General features: G+C 53.1%; 17 non-coding genes across 17 annotated transcripts; all 17 read right to left on the bottom strand.

The window, feature by feature from the left end:
* Positions 1-187: 187 nt before the first annotated feature.
* On the bottom strand, positions 188-260 carry trnat-ugu (transfer RNA threonine (anticodon UGU)). The gene has a single exon. It is a non-coding gene; the product is annotated as a tRNA-Thr (tRNA).
* A 765-nt stretch (positions 261-1025) lies between these two features.
* On the bottom strand, positions 1026-1098 carry trnat-cgu (transfer RNA threonine (anticodon CGU)). Its single transcript has one exon. It is a non-coding gene; the product is annotated as a tRNA-Thr (tRNA).
* A 1820-nt stretch (positions 1099-2918) lies between these two features.
* trnat-cgu (transfer RNA threonine (anticodon CGU)) lies at positions 2919-2991 on the bottom strand. Its single transcript has one exon. It is a non-coding gene; the product is annotated as a tRNA-Thr (tRNA).
* A 982-nt stretch (positions 2992-3973) lies between these two features.
* trnat-ugu (transfer RNA threonine (anticodon UGU)) lies at positions 3974-4046 on the bottom strand. The gene has a single exon. It is a non-coding gene; the product is annotated as a tRNA-Thr (tRNA).
* A 765-nt stretch (positions 4047-4811) lies between these two features.
* trnat-cgu (transfer RNA threonine (anticodon CGU)) lies at positions 4812-4884 on the bottom strand. Its single transcript has one exon. It is a non-coding gene; the product is annotated as a tRNA-Thr (tRNA).
* A 1793-nt stretch (positions 4885-6677) lies between these two features.
* On the bottom strand, positions 6678-6750 carry trnat-cgu (transfer RNA threonine (anticodon CGU)). Its single transcript has one exon. It is a non-coding gene; the product is annotated as a tRNA-Thr (tRNA).
* A 981-nt stretch (positions 6751-7731) lies between these two features.
* On the bottom strand, positions 7732-7804 carry trnat-ugu (transfer RNA threonine (anticodon UGU)). The gene has a single exon. It is a non-coding gene; the product is annotated as a tRNA-Thr (tRNA).
* Positions 7805-8570: 766 nt separating this feature from the next.
* trnat-cgu (transfer RNA threonine (anticodon CGU)) lies at positions 8571-8643 on the bottom strand. The gene has a single exon. It is a non-coding gene; the product is annotated as a tRNA-Thr (tRNA).
* Positions 8644-9625: 982 nt separating this feature from the next.
* trnat-ugu (transfer RNA threonine (anticodon UGU)) lies at positions 9626-9698 on the bottom strand. Its single transcript has one exon. It is a non-coding gene; the product is annotated as a tRNA-Thr (tRNA).
* A 766-nt stretch (positions 9699-10464) lies between these two features.
* trnat-cgu (transfer RNA threonine (anticodon CGU)) lies at positions 10465-10537 on the bottom strand. Its single transcript has one exon. It is a non-coding gene; the product is annotated as a tRNA-Thr (tRNA).
* A 982-nt stretch (positions 10538-11519) lies between these two features.
* On the bottom strand, positions 11520-11592 carry trnat-ugu (transfer RNA threonine (anticodon UGU)). Its single transcript has one exon. It is a non-coding gene; the product is annotated as a tRNA-Thr (tRNA).
* Positions 11593-12357: 765 nt separating this feature from the next.
* Positions 12358-12430, bottom strand: trnat-cgu (transfer RNA threonine (anticodon CGU)). Its single transcript has one exon. It is a non-coding gene; the product is annotated as a tRNA-Thr (tRNA).
* Positions 12431-13412: 982 nt separating this feature from the next.
* Positions 13413-13485, bottom strand: trnat-ugu (transfer RNA threonine (anticodon UGU)). The gene has a single exon. It is a non-coding gene; the product is annotated as a tRNA-Thr (tRNA).
* A 764-nt stretch (positions 13486-14249) lies between these two features.
* On the bottom strand, positions 14250-14322 carry trnat-cgu (transfer RNA threonine (anticodon CGU)). Its single transcript has one exon. It is a non-coding gene; the product is annotated as a tRNA-Thr (tRNA).
* A 980-nt stretch (positions 14323-15302) lies between these two features.
* On the bottom strand, positions 15303-15375 carry trnat-ugu (transfer RNA threonine (anticodon UGU)). Its single transcript has one exon. It is a non-coding gene; the product is annotated as a tRNA-Thr (tRNA).
* A 765-nt stretch (positions 15376-16140) lies between these two features.
* On the bottom strand, positions 16141-16213 carry trnat-cgu (transfer RNA threonine (anticodon CGU)). Its single transcript has one exon. It is a non-coding gene; the product is annotated as a tRNA-Thr (tRNA).
* Positions 16214-18035: 1822 nt separating this feature from the next.
* Positions 18036-18108, bottom strand: trnat-cgu (transfer RNA threonine (anticodon CGU)). The gene has a single exon. It is a non-coding gene; the product is annotated as a tRNA-Thr (tRNA).
* Positions 18109-18647: the final 539 nt, after the last annotated feature.

The raw sequence follows: 18647 nt of genomic DNA, 5'->3' as shown, positions 1-18647 counted from the left end.
GGTCGGAGACGAGAAATGAGAGGCGTTTCAGACATCAATTCCCAAAAGCAGCAGCTATGAGTCCAACAGGAGCGCCACCCGCCCCGCCGGTGGACGCTCGTGCTTCCAAGAAGCCGGTTGGACGACAAACGGGCGAGGAGCAATTTGAAGAACACAGCGCTCCTCAGCGTCATACCACAAGACTGAGAGGCCCCAGTGAGATTTGAACTCACGACCTCTGGTTTACAAGACCAGTGCTCTAACCGCTGAGCTATGGAGCCAGGCGCCAGGTCGCTCAGCGGAACTTGGCTGACTGGTTAACACTGGCTGAGTCAGAACGCTTGGGACACAGGTTCCAATCGACCCTCGCGTCACCGTCTGAACGGTTTGAACATTCTCCCGTGGGTTTGCTCCGGCTGCTCCGTTTACAAAGAAGTGTAGCTTCTGCGGGATTGGCCACGCTTCATTGTCCCATTGTGTACGGTGATTGTGCGGGCTCGGTGGATTAGTCAGCATTCAATGTAGAATGATGCAGTGCGCGGAATGGGCCTGGGTAGATTGCTCTCTGCAGGTCGGTGTTGACGAGATAAGAATATATGAGATTGGTGACAGTGTGGAAACAGGCCCTTCAGCCCAACAAGTCCAAACTGTTTCCAAACTGGAGGGATTCTGTGCTCCTGTGATATCTGAGAATCACCGGGAGACATCATCGGTCAGCGATCTCAAACTGAAATCGGTGAACACACACGGCCCCGTTCTTTGCCTGCAGAACAAAGAAGTTTTTGGATTTCAACTGAACGCTGTAAGTGACAAAAGCAGAAGTTGCAGGAAAGCTCAACTTGACAAAAGTAGCAGCTCTCAGTCCAACAGGGTTATTCGGGAGCGCGTCGCGTACCTCTGGTGTTTGGGGGTGAAAACTCGCCCTTCCTCAGAAGCCGCTTGGACCATAAACAGGCGTTGAGCGATTCGAACATGGTACTCGTCAGTCGCATACCAAACATTGAAACTGACTGCGGGCTGGCCTGGCAAAGAGGATAAATGCGATGAGGCCCCAGTGAGATTTGAACTCACGCCCTCTGGTTTACGAGACCAGCGCTCTAACCGCTGAGCTATGGAGCCGGGCGAGCGGCCGCCGCGAACCTTTGGCTGATTGGGTAACAGCCCTCGCGTCACCGTCTGGACAGTTTGAACACTCTCTCTCCCCGTGCGCGCGTGGGTTTGCTCCGGGTGCTCCGGTTACAGAGATGTGCAGCTTCTGCGGGATTGGCCATGCTTCATTGTCCCATTGTGTACGGTGATTGTGCGGGCTCGATGGATTAGTCAGCATTCAATGTACAACGATGCAGTGTGCGGAATGGGTCTGGGTAGACTGCTCTCTGCAGGTCGGTGTTGACGAGATTAGAATAAATTAGATTGGCGACAGTGTGGAAACAGGCCCTTCAGCCCAACAAGTCCACATCAACCCACCCAGACCCGTTTCTCTCTGAATAATGTACCTACGACTAGGGGCAATTTAGAATGGCCAATTCACACGACTTGCACGTCTTTAGACAGTGGGAGCGAACCGGAGCAAACCCACGCAGACTCTGGGCGAATGTGCAAACACGACACAGACAGTCCCCTAAAGCTGGAATCGTGACTGCGTCCCTAGTGCTGTGAGGCAGCAGTGCGAACCACTGAGCGGCTAGTTGGGCGGAATGGCCTGTTTCCAAACTGGAGGGATTCTATGCTTCTGTGATAGCTGAGAATCACCGGGAGACATGATTGGGAATGGTCATTCGGTCGCTTGGAGTGACTGAGGTCAGCGATCTCAAACTTTAATCGGTTCAGCGATCTCAAACTTTAATCGGTGAACACACACAGCCCCGTTCTTTGCCTGCAGAAGAAAGAAGTTGCAGGAAAACCTGCTCACCTGGTCGGAGACGAGAAATGAGAGGCGTTTCAGACATCAATTCCCAAAAGCAGCAGCTATGAGTCCAACAGGAGCGCCACCCGCCCGCCGGTGGACGCTCGTGCTTCCAAGAAGCCGGTTGGACGACAAACGGGCGAGGAGCAATTTGAAGAACACAGCGCTCCTCAGCGTCATACCACAAGACTGAGAGGCCCCAGTGAGATTTGAACTCACGATCTCTGGTTTACAAGACCAGTGCTCTAACCGCTGAGCTATGAGCCAGGCGCCAGGTCGCTCAGCGGAACTTGGCTGACTGGTTAACACTGGCTGAGTCAGAACGCTTGGGACACAGGTTCCAATCGACCCTCGCGTCACCGTCTGAACGGTTTGAACATTCTCCCCGTGGGTTTGCTCCGGCTGCTCCGTTTACAAAGAAGTGTAGCTTCTGCGGGATTGGCCACGCTTCATTGTCCCATTGTGTACGGTGATTGTGCGGGCTCGGTGGATTAGTCAGCATTCAATGTAGAATGATGCAGTGCGCGGAATGGGCCTGGGGTAGATTGCTCTCTGCAGGTCGGTGTTGACGAGATAAGAATATATGAGATTGGTGACAGTGTGGAAACAGGCCCTTCAGCCCAACAAGTCCAAACTGTTTCCAAACTGGAGGGATTCTGTGCTCCTGTGATATCTGAGAATCACCGGGAGACATCATCGGTCAGCGATCTCAAACTGAAATCGGTGAACACACACGGCCCCGTTCTTTGCCTGCAGAACAAAGAAGTTTTTGGATTTCAACTGAACGCTGTAAGTGACAAAAGCAGAAGTTGCAGGAAAGCTCAACTTGACAAAAGTAGCAGCTCTCAGTCCAACAGGGTTATTCGGGAGCGCGTCGCGTACCTCTGGTGTTTGGGGGTGAAAACTCGCCCTTCCTCAGAAGCCGCTTGGACCATAAACAGGCGTTGAGCGATTCGAACATGGTACTCGTCAGTCGCATACCAAACATTGAAACTGACTGCGGGCTGGCCTGGCAAAGAGGATAAATGCGATGAGGCCCCAGTGAGATTTGAACTCACGCCCTCTGGTTTACGAGACCAGCGCTCTAACCGCTGAGCTATGGAGCCGGGCGAGCGGCCGCCGCGAACCTTTGGCTGATTGGGTAACAGCCCTCGCGTCACCGTCTGGACAGTTTGAACACTCTCTCTCCCCGTGCGCGCGTGGGTTTGCTCCGGGTGCTCCGGTTACAGAGATGTGCAGCTTCTGCGGGATTGGCCATGCTTCATTGTCCCATTGTGTACGGTGATTGTGCGGGCTCGATGGATTAGTCAGCATTCAATGTACAACGATGCAGTGTGCGGAATGGGTCTGGGTAGACTGCTCTCTGCAGGTCGGTGTTGACGAGATTAGAATAAATTAGATTGGCGACAGTGTGGAAACAGGCCCTTCAGCCCAACAAGTCCACATCAACCCACCCAGACCCGTTTCTCTCTGAATAATGTACCTACGACTAGGGGCAATTTAGAATGGCCAATTCACACGACTTGCACGTCTTTAGACAGTGGGAGCGAACCGGAGCAAACCCACGCAGACTCTGGGCGAATGTGCAAACACGACACAGACAGTCCCCTAAAGCTGGAATCGTGACTGCGTCCCTAGTGCTGTGAGGCAGCAGTGCGAACCACTGAGCGGCTAGTTGGGCGGAATGGCCTGTTTCCAAACTGGAGGGATTCTATGCTTCTGTGATAGCTGAGAATCACCGGGAGACATGATTGGGAATGGTCATTCGGTCGCTTGGAGTGACTGAGGTCAGCGATCTCAAACTTTAATCGGTTCAGCGATCTCAAACTTTAATCGGTGAACACACACAGCCCCGTTCTTTGCCTGCAGAAGAAAGAAGTTGCAGGAAAACCTGCTCACCTGGTCGGAGACGAGAAATGAGAGGCGTTTCAGACATCAATTCCCAAAAGCAGCAGCTATGAGTCCAACAGGAGCGCCACCCGCCCCGCCGGTGGACGCTCGTGCTTCCAAGAAGCCGGTTGGACGACAAACGGGCGAGGAGCAATTTGAAGAACACAGCGCTCCTCAGCGTCATACCACAAGACTGAGAGGCCCCAGTGAGATTTGAACTCACGACCTCTGGTTTACAAGACCAGTGCTCTAACCGCTGAGCTATGGAGCCAGGCGCCAGGTCGCTCAGCGGAACTTGGCTGACTGGTTAACACTGGCTGAGTCAGAACGCTTGGGACACAGGTTCCAATCGACCCTCGCGTCACCGTCTGAACGGTTTGAACATTCTCCCCGTGGGTTTGCTCCGGCTGCTCCGTTTACAAAGAAGTGTAGCTTCTGCGGGATTGGCCACGCTTCATTGTCCCATTGTGTACGGTGATTGTGCGGGCTCGGTGGATTAGTCAGCATTCAATGTAGAATGATGCAGTGCGCGGAATGGGCCTGGGTAGATTGCTCTCTGCAGGTCGGTGTTGACGAGATAAGAATATATGAGATTGGTGACAGTGTGGAAACAGGCCCTTCAGCCCAACAAGTCCAAACTGTTTCCAAACTGGAGGGATTCTGTGCTCCTGTGATATCTGAGAATCACCGGGAGACATCATCGGTCAGCGATCTCAAACTGAAATCGGTGAACACACACGGCCCGTTCTTTGCCTGCAGAACAAAGAAGTTTTTGGATTTCAACTGAACGCTGTAAGTGACAAAAGCAGAAGTTGCAGGAAAGCTCAACTTGACAAAAGTAGCAGCTCTCAGTCCAACAGGGTTATTCGGGAGCGCGTCGCGTACCTCTGGTGTTTGGGGGTGAAAACTCGCCCTTCCTCAGAAGCCGCTTGGACCATAAACAGGCGTTGAGCGATTCGAACATGGTACTCGTCAGTCGCATACCAAACATTGAAACTGACTGCGGGCTGGCCTGGCAAAGAGGATAAATGCGATGAGGCCCCAGTGAGATTTGAACTCACGCCCTCTGGTTTACGAGACCAGCGCTCTAACCGCTGAGCTATGGAGCCGGGCGAGCGGCCGCCGCGAACCTTTGGCTGATTGGGTAACAGCCCTCGCGTCACCGTCTGGACAGTTTGAACACTCTCTCTCCCGTGCGCGCGTGGGTTTGCTCCGGGTGCTCCGGTTACAGAGATGTGCAGCTTCTGCGGGATTGGCCATGCTTCATTGTCCCATTGTGTACGGTGATTGTGCGGGCTCGATGGATTAGTCAGCATTCAATGTACAACGATGCAGTGTGCGGAATGGGTCTGGGTAGACTGCTCTCTGCAGGTCGGTGTTGACGAGATTAGAATAAATTAGATTGGCGACAGTGTGGGAAACAGCCCAGCCCAACAAGTCCACATCAACCCACCCAGACCCGTTTCTCTGAATATGTACTACGACTACAGGGGCAATTTAGAATGCCAATTCAACACGACAACACGTCTTTAGACAGTGGGAGCGAACCCCAACGGACAACAACGCAATGGGCGAATGTGCAAACACGACACACAGACAGTCCCCTAAAGCTGGAATCGTGACTGCGTCCCTAGTGCTTGAAGGCAGTGCGCACCACTGAGCGGCTAGTTGGGCGGGGCGATGGCCTGTTCCAAACTGGAGGGATTCTTATGTTCTGTGATAGCTGAATCACCGGGAGACATGATTGGGAATGGTCATTCGCTTCGCTTGAGTGACTGTCAGCGATCTCAAACTTTAACGGTTCAGCGATCTCAAACTTTAATCGGTGAACACACACAGCCCCGTTCTTTGCCTGCAGAAGAAAGTTGTTGAGAGAAACTGCTCACCTGGTCGAGAGAGACGATGAAAGTTGAGGCGTTTCAAAGCATCAGCTATAAAACAAGCAGCAGCTCCCGCCCCCGTGCGCCACACGCCTCCGTGCTTCAAGAAGGTTGGAAGACAAACGGGCGAGGAGCAATTGGGTGAAGAACACACGCTCCTCAGCGTCAGTCCACCAAGACTGAGAGGCCCCAGTGAGATTTGAACTCACGATCTCTGGTTTACAAGACCAGTGCTCTAACCGCTGAGCTATGCAGCCAGGCGCCAGGTCGCTCAGCGGAACTTGGCTGACTGGTTAACACTGGCTGAGTCAGAACGCTTGGGACACAGGTTCCAATCGACCCTCGCGTCACCGTCTGAACGGTTTGAACATTCTCCCCGTGGGTTTGCTCCGGCTGCTCCGTTTACAAAGAAGTGTAGCTTCTGCGGGATTGGCCACGCTTCATTGTCCCATTGTGTACGGTGATTGTGCGGGCTCGGTGGATTAGTCAGCATTCAATGTAGAATGATGCAGTGCGCGGAATGGGCCTGGGTAGATTGCTCTCTGCAGGTCGGTGTTGACGAGATAAGAATATATGAGATTGGTGACAGTGTGGAAACAGGCCCTTCAGCCCAACAAGTCCAAACTGTTTCCAAACTGGAGGGATTCTGTGCTCCTGTGATATCTGAGAATCACCGGGAGACATCATCGGTCAGCGATCTCAAACTGAAATCGGTGAACACACACGGCCCGTTCTTTGCCTGCAGAACAAAGAAGTTTTTGGATTTCAACTGAACGCTGTAAGTGACAAAAGCAGAAGTTGCAGGAAAGCTCAACTTGACAAAAGTAGCAGCTCTCAGTCCAACAGGGTTATTCGGGAGCGCGTCGCGTACCTCTGGTGTTTGGGGGTGAAAACTCGCCCTTCCTCAGAAGCCGCTTGGACCATAAACAGGCGTTGAGCGATTCGAACATGGTACTCGTCAGTCGCATACCAAACATTGAAACTGACTGCGGGCTGGCCTGGCAAAGAGGATAAATGCGATGAGGCCCCAGTGAGATTTGAACTCACGCCCTCTGGTTTACGAGACCAGCGCTCTAACCGCTGAGCTATGGAGCCGGGCGAGCGGCCGCCGCGAACCTTTGGCTGATTGGGTAACAGCCCTCGCGTCACCGTCTGGACAGTTTGAACACTCTCTCTCCCGTGCGCGCGTGGGTTTGCTCCGGGTGCTCCGGTTACAGAGATGTGCAGCTTCTGCGGGATTGGCCATGCTTCATTGTCCCATTGTGTACGGTGATTGTGCGGGCTCGATGGATTAGTCAGCATTCAATGTACAACGATGCAGTGTGCGGAATGGGTCTGGGTAGACTGCTCTCTGCAGGTCGGTGTTGACGAGATTAGAATAAATTAGATTGGCGACAGTGTGGAAACAGGCCCTTCAGCCCAACAAGTCCACATCAACCCACCCAGACCCGTTTCTCTCTGAATAATGTACCTACGACTAGGGGCAATTTAGAATGGCCAATTCACACGACTTGCACGTCTTTAGACAGTGGGAGCGAACCGGAGCAAACCCACGCAGACTCTGGGCGAATGTGCAAAACACGACACAGACAGTCCCTAAAGCTGGAATCGTGACTGCGTCCCTAGTGCTGTGAGGCAGCAGTGCGAACCACTGAGCGGCTAGTTGGGCGGAATGGCCTGTTTCCAAACTGGAGGGATTCTATGCTTCTGTGATAGCTGAGAATCACCGGGAGACATGATTGGGAATGGTCATTCGGTCGCTTGGAGTGACTGAGGTCAGCGATCTCAAACTTTAATCGGTTCAGCGATCTCAAACTTTAATCGGTGAACACACACAGCCCCGTTCTTTGCCTGCAGAAGAAAGAAGTTGCAGGAAAACCTGCTCACCTGGTCGGAGACGAGAAATGAGAGGCGTTTCAGACATCAATTCCCAAAAGCAGCAGCTATGAGTCCAACAGGAGCGCCACCCGCCCCGCCGGTGGACGCTCGTGCTTCCAAGAAGCCGGTTGGACGACAAACGGGCGAGGAGCAATTTGAAGAACACAGCGCTCCTCAGCGTCATACCACAAGACTGAGAGGCCCCAGTGAGATTTGAACTCACGATCTCTGGTTTACAAGACCAGTGCTCTAACCGCTGAGCTATGGAGCCAGGCGCCAGGTCGCTCAGCGGAACTTGGCTGACTGGTTAACACTGGCTGAGTCAGAACGCTTGGGACACAGGTTCCAATCGACCCTCGCGTCACCGTCTGAACGGTTTGAACATTCTCCCCGTGGGTTTGCTCCGGCTGCTCCGTTTACAAAGAAGTGTAGCTTCTGCGGGATTGGCCACGCTTCATTGTCCCATTGTGTACGGTGATTGTGCGGGCTCGGTGGATTAGTCAGCATTCAATGTAGAATGATGCAGTGCGCGGAATGGGCCTGGGTAGATTGCTCTCTGCAGGTCGGTGTTGACGAGATAAGAATATATGAGATTGGTGACAGTGTGGAAACAGGCCCTTCAGCCCAACAAGTCCAAACTGTTTCCAAACTGGAGGGATTCTGTGCTCCTGTGATATCTGAGAATCACCGGGAGACATCATCGGTCAGCGATCTCAAACTGAAATCGGTGAACACACACGGCCCCGTTCTTTGCCTGCAGAACAAAGAAGTTTTTGGATTTCAACTGAACGCTGTAAGTGACAAAAGCAGAAGTTGCAGGAAAGCTCAACTTGACAAAAGTAGCAGCTCTCAGTCCAACAGGGTTATTCGGGAGCGCGTCGCGTACCTCTGGTGTTTGGGGGTGAAAACTCGCCCTTCCTCAGAAGCCGCTTGGACCATAAACAGGCGTTGAGCGATTCGAACATGGTACTCGTCAGTCGCATACCAAACATTGAAACTGACTGCGGGCTGGCCTGGCAAAGAGGATAAATGCGATGAGGCCCCAGTGAGATTTGAACTCACGCCCTCTGGTTTACGAGACCAGCGCTCTAACCGCTGAGCTATGGAGCCGGGCGAGCGGCCGCCGCGAACCTTTGGCTGATTGGGTAACAGCCCTCGCGTCACCGTCTGGACAGTTTGAACACTCTCTCTCCCCGTGCGCGCGTGGGTTTGCTCCGGCTGCTCCGGTTACAGAGATGTGCAGCTTCTGCGGGATTGGCCATGCTTCATTGTCCCATTGTGTACGGTGATTGTGCGGGCTCGATGGATTAGTCAGCATTCAATGTACAACGATGCAGTGTGCGGAATGGGTCTGGGTAGACTGCTCTCTGCAGGTCGGTGTTGACGAGATTAGAATAAATTAGATTGGCGACAGTGTGGAAACAGGCCCTTCAGCCCAACAAGTCCACATCAACCCACCCAGACCCGTTTCTCTCTGAATAATGTACCTACGACTAGGGGCAATTTAGAATGGCCAATTCACACGACTTGCACGTCTTTAGACAGTGGGAGCGAACCGGAGCAAACCCACGCAGACTCTGGGCGAATGTGCAAACACGACACAGACAGTCCCCTAAAGCTGGAATCGTGACTGCGTCCCTAGTGCTGTGAGGCAGCAGTGCGAACCACTGAGCGGCTAGTTGGGCGGAATGGCCTGTTTCCAAACTGGAGGGATTCTATGCTTCTGTGATAGCTGAGAATCACCGGGAGACATGATTGGGAATGGTCATTCGGTCGCTTGGAGTGACTGAGGTCAGCGATCTCAAACTTTAATCGGTTCAGCGATCTCAAACTTTAATCGGTGAACACACACAGCCCCGTTCTTTGCCTGCAGAAGAAAGAAGTTGCAGGAAAACCTGCTCACCTGGTCGGAGACGAGAAATGAGAGGCGTTTCAGACATCAATTCCCAAAAGCAGCAGCTATGAGTCCAACAGGAGCGCCACCCGCCCCGCCGGTGGACGCTCGTGCTTCCAAGAAGCCGGTTGGACGACAAACGGGCGAGGAGCAATTTGAAGAACACAGCGCTCCTCAGCGTCATACCACAAGACTGAGAGGCCCCAGTGAGATTTGAACTCACGATCTCTGGTTTACAAGACCAGTGCTCTAACCGCTGAGCTATGGAGCCAGGCGCCAGGTCGCTCAGCGGAACTTGGCTGACTGGTTAACACTGGCTGAGTCAGAACGCTTGGGACACAGGTTCCAATCGACCCTCGCGTCACCGTCTGAACGGTTTGAACATTCTCCCCGTGGGTTTGCTCCGGCTGCTCCGTTTACAAAGAAGTGTAGCTTCTGCGGGATTGGCCACGCTTCATTGTCCCATTGTGTACGGTGATTGTGCGGGCTCGGTGGATTAGTCAGCATTCAATGTAGAATGATGCAGTGCGCGGAATGGGCCTGGGTAGATTGCTCTCTGCAGGTCGGTGTTGACGAGATAAGAATATATGAGATTGGTGACAGTGTGGAAACAGGCCCTTCAGCCCAACAAGTCCAAACTGTTTCCAAACTGGAGGGATTCTGTGCTCCTGTGATATCTGAGAATCACCGGGAGACATCATCGGTCAGCGATCTCAAACTGAAATCGGTGAACACACACGGCCCCGTTCTTTGCCTGCAGAACAAAGAAGTTTTTGGATTTCAACTGAACGCTGTAAGTGACAAAAGCAGAAGTTGCAGGAAAGCTCAACTTGACAAAAGTAGCAGCTCTCAGTCCAACAGGGTTATTCGGGAGCGCGTCGCGTACCTCTGGTGTTTGGGGGTGAAAACTCGCCCTTCCTCAGAAGCCGCTTGGACCATAAACAGGCGTTGAGCGATTCGAACATGGTACTCGTCAGTCGCATACCAAACATTGAAACTGACTGCGGGCTGGCCTGGCAAAGAGGATAAATGCGATGAGGCCCCAGTGAGATTTGAACTCACGCCCTCTGGTTTACGAGACCAGCGCTCTAACCGCTGAGCTATGGAGCCGGGCGAGCGGCCGCCGCGAACCTTTGGCTGATTGGGTAACAGCCCTCGCGTCACCGTCTGGACAGTTTGAACACTCTCTCTCCCCGTGCGCGCGTGGGTTTGCTCCGGGTGCTCCGGTTACAGAGATGTGCAGCTTCTGCGGGATTGGCCATGCTTCATTGTCCCATTGTGTACGGTGATTGTGCGGGCTCGATGGATTAGTCAGCATTCAATGTACAACGATGCAGTGTGCGGAATGGGTCTGGGTAGACTGCTCTCTGCAGGTCGGTGTTGACGAGATTAGAATAAATTAGATTGGCGACAGTGTGGAAACAGGCCCTTCAGCCCAACAAGTCCACATCAACCCACCCAGACCCGTTTCTCTCTGAATAATGTACCTACGACTAGGGGCAATTTAGAATGGCCAATTCACACGACTTGCACGTCTTTAGACAGTGGGAGCGAACCGGAGCAAACCCACGCAGACTCTGGGCGAATGTGCAAACACGACACAGACAGTCCCCTAAAGCTGGAATCGTGACTGCGTCCCTAGTGCTGTGAGGCAGCAGTGCGAACCACTGAGCGGCTAGTTGGGCGGAATGGCCTGTTTCCAAACTGGAGGGATTCTATGCTTCTGTGATAGCTGAGAATCACCGGGAGACATGATTGGGAATGGTCATTCGGTCGCTTGGAGTGACTGAGGTCAGCGATCTCAAACTTTAATCGGTTCAGCGATCTCAAACTTTAATCGGTGAACACACACAGCCCCGTTCTTTGCCTGCAGAAGAAAGAAGTTGCAGGAAAACCTGCTCACCTGGTCGGAGACGAGAAATGAGAGGCGTTTCAGACATCAATTCCCAAAAGCAGCAGCTATGAGTCCAACAGGAGCGCCACCCGCCCCGCCGGTGGACGCTCGTGCTTCCAAGAAGCCGGTTGGACGACAAACGGGCGAGGAGCAATTTGAAGAACACAGCGCTCCTCAGCGTCATACCACAAGACTGAGAGGCCCCAGTGAGATTTGAACTCACGACCTCTGGTTTACAAGACCAGTGCTCTAACCGCTGAGCTATGGAGCCAGGCGCCAGGTCGCTCAGCGGAACTTGGCTGACTGGTTAACACTGGCTGAGTCAGAACGCTTGGGACACAGGTTCCAATCGACCCTCGCGTCACCGTCTGAACGGTTTGAACATTCTCCCCGTGGGTTTGCTCCGGCTGCTCCGTTTACAAAGAAGTGTAGCTTCTGCGGGATTGGCCACGCTTCATTGTCCCATTGTGTACGGTGATTGTGCGGGCTCGGTGGATTAGTCAGCATTCAATGTAGAATGATGCAGTGCGCGGAATGGGCCTGGGTAGATTGCTCTCTGCAGGTCGGTGTTGACGAGATAAGAATATATGAGATTGGTGACAGTGTGGAAACAGGCCCTTCAGCCCAACAAGTCCAAACTGTTTCCAAACTGGAGGGATTCTGTGCTCCTGTGATATCTGAGAATCACCGGGAGACATCATCGGTCAGCGATCTCAAACTGAAATCGGTGAACACACACGGCCCGTTCTTTGCCTGCAGAACAAAGAAGTTTTTGGATTTCAACTGAACGCTGTAAGTGACAAAAGCAGAAGTTGCAGGAAAGCTCAACTTGACAAAAGTAGCAGCTCTCAGTCCAACAGGGTTATTCGGGAGCGCGTCGCGTACCTCTGGTGTTTGGGGGTGAAAACTCGCCCTTCCTCAGAAGCCGCTTGGACCATAAACAGGCGTTGAGCGATTCGAACATGGTACTCGTCAGTCGCATACCAAACATTGAAACTGACTGCGGGCTGGCCTGGCAAAGAGGATAAATGCGATGAGGCCCCAGTGAGATTTGAACTCACGCCCTCTGGTTTACGAGACCAGCGCTCTAACCGCTGAGCTATGGAGCCGGGCGAGCGGCCGCCGCGAACCTTTGGCTGATTGGGTAACAGCCCTCGCGTCACCGTCTGGACAGTTTGAACACTCTCTCTCCCCGTGCGCGCGTGGGTTTGCTCCGGGTGCTCCGGTTACAGAGATGTGCAGCTTCTGCGGGATTGGCCATGCTTCATTGTCCCATTGTGTACGGTGATTGTGCGGGCTCGATGGATTAGTCAGCATTCAATGTACAACGATGCAGTGTGCGGAATGGGTCTGGGTAGACTGCTCTCTGCAGGTCGGTGTTGACGAGATTAGAATAAATTAGATTGGCGACAGTGTGGAAACAGGCCCTTCAGCCCAACAAGTCCACATCAACCCACCCAGACCCGTTTCTCTCTGAATAATGTACCTACGACTAGGGGCAATTTAGAATGGCCAATTCACACGACTTGCACGTCTTTAGACAGTGGGAGCGAACCGGAGCAAACCCACGCAGACTCTGGGCGAATGTGCAAACACGACACAGACAGTCCCCTAAAGCTGGAATCGTGACTGCGTCCCTAGTGCTGTGAGGCAGCAGTGCGAACCACTGAGCGGCTAGTTGGGCGGAATGGCCTGTTTCCAAACTGGAGGGATTCTATGCTTCTGTGATAGCTGAGAATCACCGGGAGACATGATTGGGAATGGTCATTCGGTCGCTTGGAGTGACTGAGGTCAGCGATCTCAAACTTTAATCGGTTCAGCGATCTCAAACTTTAATCGGTGAACACACACAGCCCCGTTCTTTGCCTGCAGAAGAAAGAAGTTGCAGGAAAACCTGCTCACCTGGTCGGAGACGAGAAATGAGAGGCGTTTCAGACATCAATTCCCAAAAGCAGCAGCTATGAGTCCAACAGGAGCGCCACCCGCCCCGCCGGTGGACGCTCGTGCTTCCAAGAAGCCGGTTGGACGACAAACGGGCGAGGAGCAATTTGAAGAACACAGCGCTCCTCAGCGTCATACCACAAGACTGAGAGGCCCCAGTGAGATTTGAACTCACGACCTCTGGTTTACAAGACCAGTGCTCTAACCGCTGAGCTATGGAGCCAGGCGCCAGGTCGCTCAGCGGAACTTGGCTGACTGGTTAACACTGGCTGAGTCAGAACGCTTGGGACACAGGTTCCAATCGACCCTCGCGTCACCGTCTGAACGGTTTGAACATTCTCCCCGTGGGTTTGCTCCGGCTGCTCCGTTTACAAAGAAGTGTAGCTTCTGCGGGATTGGCCACGCTTCATTGTCCATTGTGTACGGTGATTGTGCGGGCTCGGTGGATTAGTCAGCATTCAATGTAGAATGATGCAGTGCGCGGAATGGGCCTGGGTAGATTGCTCTCTGCAGGTCGGTGTTGACGAGATAAGAATATATGAGATTGGTGACAGTGTGGAAACAGGCCCTTCAGCCCAACAAGTCCAAACTGTTTCCAAACTGGAGGGATTCTGTGCTCCTGTGATATCTGAGAATCACCGGGAGACATCATCGGTCAGCGATCTCAAACTGAAATCGGTGAACACACACGGCCCCGTTCTTTGCCTGCAGAACAAAGAAGTTTTTGGATTTCAACTGAACGCTGTAAGTGACAAAAGCAGAAGTTGCAGGAAAGCTCAACTTGACAAAAGTAGCAGCTCTCAGTCCAACAGGGTTATTCGGGAGCGCGTCGTTACCTCTGGTGTTTGGGGGTGAAAACTCGCCCTTCCTCAGAAGCCGCTTGGACCATAAACAGGCGTTGAGCGATTCGAACATGGTACTCGTCAGTCGCATACCAAACATTGAAACTGACTGCGGGCTGGCCTGGCAAAGAGGATAAATGCGATGAGGCCCCAGTGAGATTTGAACTCACGCCCTCTGGTTTACGAGACCAGCGCTCTAACCGCTGAGCTATGGAGCCGGGCGAGCGGCCGCCGCGAACCTTTGGCTGATTGGGTAACAGCCCTCGCGTCACCGTCTGGACAGTTTGAACACTCTCTCTCCCGTGCGCGCGTGGGTTTGCTCCGGGTGCTCCGGTTACAGAGATGTGCAGCTTCTGCGGGATTGGCCATGCTTCATTGTCCCATTGTGTACGGTGATTGTGCGGGCTCGATGGATTAGTCAGCATTCAATGTACAACGATGCAGTGTGCGGAATGGGTCTGGGTAGACTGCTCTCTGCAGGTCGGTGTTGACGAGATTAGAATAAATTAGATTGGCGACAGTGTGGAAACAGGCCCTTCAGCCCAACAAGTCCACATCAACCCACCCAGACCCGTTTCTCTCTGAATAATGTACCTACGACTAGGGGCAATTTAGAATGGCCAATTCACACGACTTGCACGTCTTTAGACAGTGGGAGCGAACCGGAGCAAACCCACGCAGACTCTGGGCGAATGTGCAAACACGACACAGACAGTCCCCTAAAGCTGGAATCGTGACTGCGTCCCTAGTGCTGTGAGGCAGCAGTGCGAACCACTGAGCGGCTAGTTGGGCGGAATGGCCTGTTTCCAAACTGGAGGGATTCTATGCTTCTGTGATAGCTGAGAATCACCGGGAGACATGATTGGGAATGGTCATTCGGTCGCTTGGAGTGACTGAGGTCAGCGATCTCAAACTTTAATCGGTTCAGCGATCTCAAACTTTAATCGGTGAACACACACAGCCCCGTTCTTTGCCTGCAGAAGAAAGAAGTTGCAGGAAAACCTGCTCACCTGGTCGGAGACGAGAAATGAGAGGCGTTTCAGACATCAATTCCCAAAAGCAGCAGCTATGAGTCCAACAGGAGCGCCACCCGCCCCGCCGGTGGACGCTCGTGCTTCCAAGAAGCCGGTTGGACGACAACGGGCGAGGAGCAATTTGAAGAACACAGCGCTCCTCAGCGTCATACCACAAGACTGAGAGGCCCCAGTGAGATTTGAACTCACGACCTCTGGTTTACAAGACCAGTGCTCTAACCGCTGAGCTATGGAGCCAGGCGCCAGGTCGCTCAGCGGAACTTGGCTGACTGGTTAACACTGGCTGAGTCAGAACGCTTGGGACACAGGTTCCAATCGACCCTCGCGTCACCGTCTGAACGGTTTGAACATTCTCCCGTGGGTTTGCTCCGGCTGCTCCGTTTACAAAGAAGTGTAGCTTCTGCGGGATTGGCCACGCTTCATTGTCCCATTGTGTACGGTGATTGTGCGGGCTCGGTGGATTAGTCAGCATTCAATGTAGAATGATGCAGTGCGCGGAATGGGCCTGGGTAGATTGCTCTCTGCAGGTCGGTGTTGACGAGATAAGAATATATGAGATTGGTGACAGTGTGGAAACAGGCCCTTCAGCCCAACAAGTCCAAACTGTTTCCAAACTGGAGGGATTCTGTGCTCCTGTGATATCTGAGAATCACCGGGAGACATCATCGGTCAGCGATCTCAAACTGAAATCGGTGAACACACACGGCCCCGTTCTTTGCCTGCAGAACAAAGAAGTTTTTGGATTTCAACTGAACGCTGTAAGTGACAAAAGCAGAAGTTGCAGGAAAGCTCAACTTGACAAAAGTAGCAGCTCTCAGTCCAACAGGGTTATTCGGGAGCGCGTCGCGTACCTCTGGTGTTTGGGGGTGAAAACTCGCCCTTCCTCAGAAGCCGCTTGGACCATAAACAGGCGTTGAGCGATTCGAACATGGTACTCGTCAGTCGCATACCAAACATTGAAACTGACTGCGGGCTGGCCTGGCAAAGAGGATAAATGCGATGAGGCCCCAGTGAGATTTGAACTCACGCCCTCTGGTTTACGAGACCAGCGCTCTAACCGCTGAGCTATGGAGCCGGCGAGCGGCCGCCGCGAACCTTTGGCTGATTGGGTAACAGCCCTCGCGTCACCGTCTGGACAGTTTGAACACTCTCTCTCCCCGTGCGCGCGTGGGTTTGCTCCGGCTGCTCCGGTTACAGAGATGTGCAGCTTCTGCGGGATTGGCCATGCTTCATTGTCCCATTGTGTACGGTGATTGTGCGGGCTCGATGGATTAGTCAGCATTCAATGTACAACGATGCAGTGTGCGGAATGGGTCTGGGTAGACTGCTCTCTGCAGGTCGGTGTTGACGAGATTAGAATAAATTAGATTGGCGACAGTGTGGAAACAGGCCCTTCAGCCCAACAAGTCCACATCAACCCACCCAGACCCGTTTCTCTCTGAATAATGTACCTACGACTAGGGGCAATTTAGAATGGCCAATTCACACGACTTGCACGTCTTTAGACAGTGGGAGCGAACCGGAGCAAACCCACGCAGACTCTGGGCGAATGTGCAAACACGACACAGACAGTCCCCTAAAGCTGGAATCGTGACTGCGTCCCTAGTGCTGTGAGGCAGCAGTGCGAACCACTGAGCGGCTAGTTGGGCGGAATGGCCTGTTTCCAAACTGGAGGGATTCTATGCTTCTGTGATAGCTGAGAATCACCGGGAGACATGATTGGGAATGGTCATTCGGTCGCTTGGAGTGACTGAGGTCAGCGATCTCAAACTTTAATCGGTTCAGCGATCTCAAACTTTAATCGGTGAACACACACAGCCCCGTTCTTTGCCTGCAGAAGAAAGAAGTTGCAGGAAAACCTGCTCACCTGGTCGGAGACGAGAAATGAGAGGCGTTTCAGACATCAATTCCCAAAAGCAGCAGCTATGAGTCCAACAGGAGCGCCACCCGCCCCGCCGGTGGACGCTCGTGCTTCCAAGAAGCCGGTTGGGACAACGGGCGAGGGCGAGGAGCAATTTGAAGAACACAGCGCTCCTCAGCGTCATACCACAAGACTGAGAGGCCCCAGTGAGATTTGAACTCACGATCTCTGGTTTACAAGACCAGTGCTCTAACCGCTGAGCTATGGAGCCAGGCGCCAGGTCGCTCAGCGGAACTTGGCTGACTGGTTAACACTGGCTGAGTCAGAACGCTTGGGACACAGGTTCCAATCGACCCTCGCGTCACCGTCTGAACGGTTTGAACATTCTCCCCGTGGGTTTGCTCCGGCTGCTCCGTTTACAAAGAAGTGTAGCTTCTGCGGGATTGGCCACGCTTCATTGTCCCATTGTGTACGGTGATTGTGCGGGCTCGGTGGATTAGTCAGCATTCAATGTAGAATGATGCAGTGCGCGGAATGGGCCTGGGTAGATTGCTCTCTGCAGGTCGGTGTTGACGAGATAAGAATATATGAGATTGGTGACAGTGTGGAAACAGGCCCTTCAGCCCAACAAGTCCAAACTGTTTCCAAACTGGAGGGATTCTGTGCTCCTGTGATATCTGAGAATCACCGGGAGACATCATCGGTCAGCGATCTCAAACTGAAATCGGTGAACACACACGGCCCGTTCTTTGCCTGCAGAACAAAGAAGTTTTTGGATTTCAACTGAACGCTGTAAGTGACAAAAGCAGAAGTTGCAGGAAAGCTCAACTTGACAAAAGTAGCAGCTCTCAGTCCAACAGGGTTATTCGGGAGCGCGTCGCGTACCTCTGGTGTTTGGGGGTGAAAACTCGCCCTTCCTCAGAAGCCGCTTGGACCATAAACAGGCGTTGAGCGATTCGAACATGGTACTCGTCAGTCGCATACCAAACATTGAAACTGACTGCGGGCTGGCCTGGCAAAGAGGATAAATGCGATGAGGCCCCAGTGAGATTTGAACTCACGCCCTCTGGTTTACGAGACCAGCGCTCTAACCGCTGAGCTATGGAGCCGGGCGAGCGGCCGCCGCGAACCTTTGGCTGATTGGGTAACAGCCCTCGCGTCACCGTCTGGACAGTTTGAACACTCTCTCCCCGTGCGCGCGTGGGTTTGCTCCGGGTGCTCCGGTTACAGAGATGTGCAGCTTCTGCGGGATTGGCCATGCTTCATTGTCCCATTGTGTACGGTGATTGTGCGGGCTCGATGGATTAGTCAGCATTCAATGTACAACGATGCAGTGTGCGGAATGGGTCTGGGTAGACTGCTCTCTGCAGGTCGGTGTTGACGAGATTAGAATAAATTAGATTGGCGACAGTGTGGGAAACAGGCCCTTCAGCCCAACAAGTCCACATCAACCCACCAGACCGTTTCTCTCTGAATAATGTACCTACGACTAGGGGCAATTTAGAATGGCCAATTCACACGACTTGCACGTCTTTAGACAGTGGGAGCGAACGGAGCAAACCCACGCAGACTCTGGGCGAATGTGCAAACACGACACAGACAGTCCCCTAAAGCTGGAATCGTGACTGCGTCCCTAGTGCTGTGAGGC

This window comes from Hemiscyllium ocellatum, unplaced genomic scaffold, assembly GCF_020745735.1.
Source record: "Hemiscyllium ocellatum isolate sHemOce1 unplaced genomic scaffold, sHemOce1.pat.X.cur. scaffold_2199_pat_ctg1, whole genome shotgun sequence".
Classification (NCBI taxonomy): domain Eukaryota; kingdom Metazoa; phylum Chordata; class Chondrichthyes; order Orectolobiformes; family Hemiscylliidae; genus Hemiscyllium; species Hemiscyllium ocellatum.
Note: the sequence above shows the minus strand (reverse complement) of the source record. Positions and strands in the feature narration are given on the sequence as shown.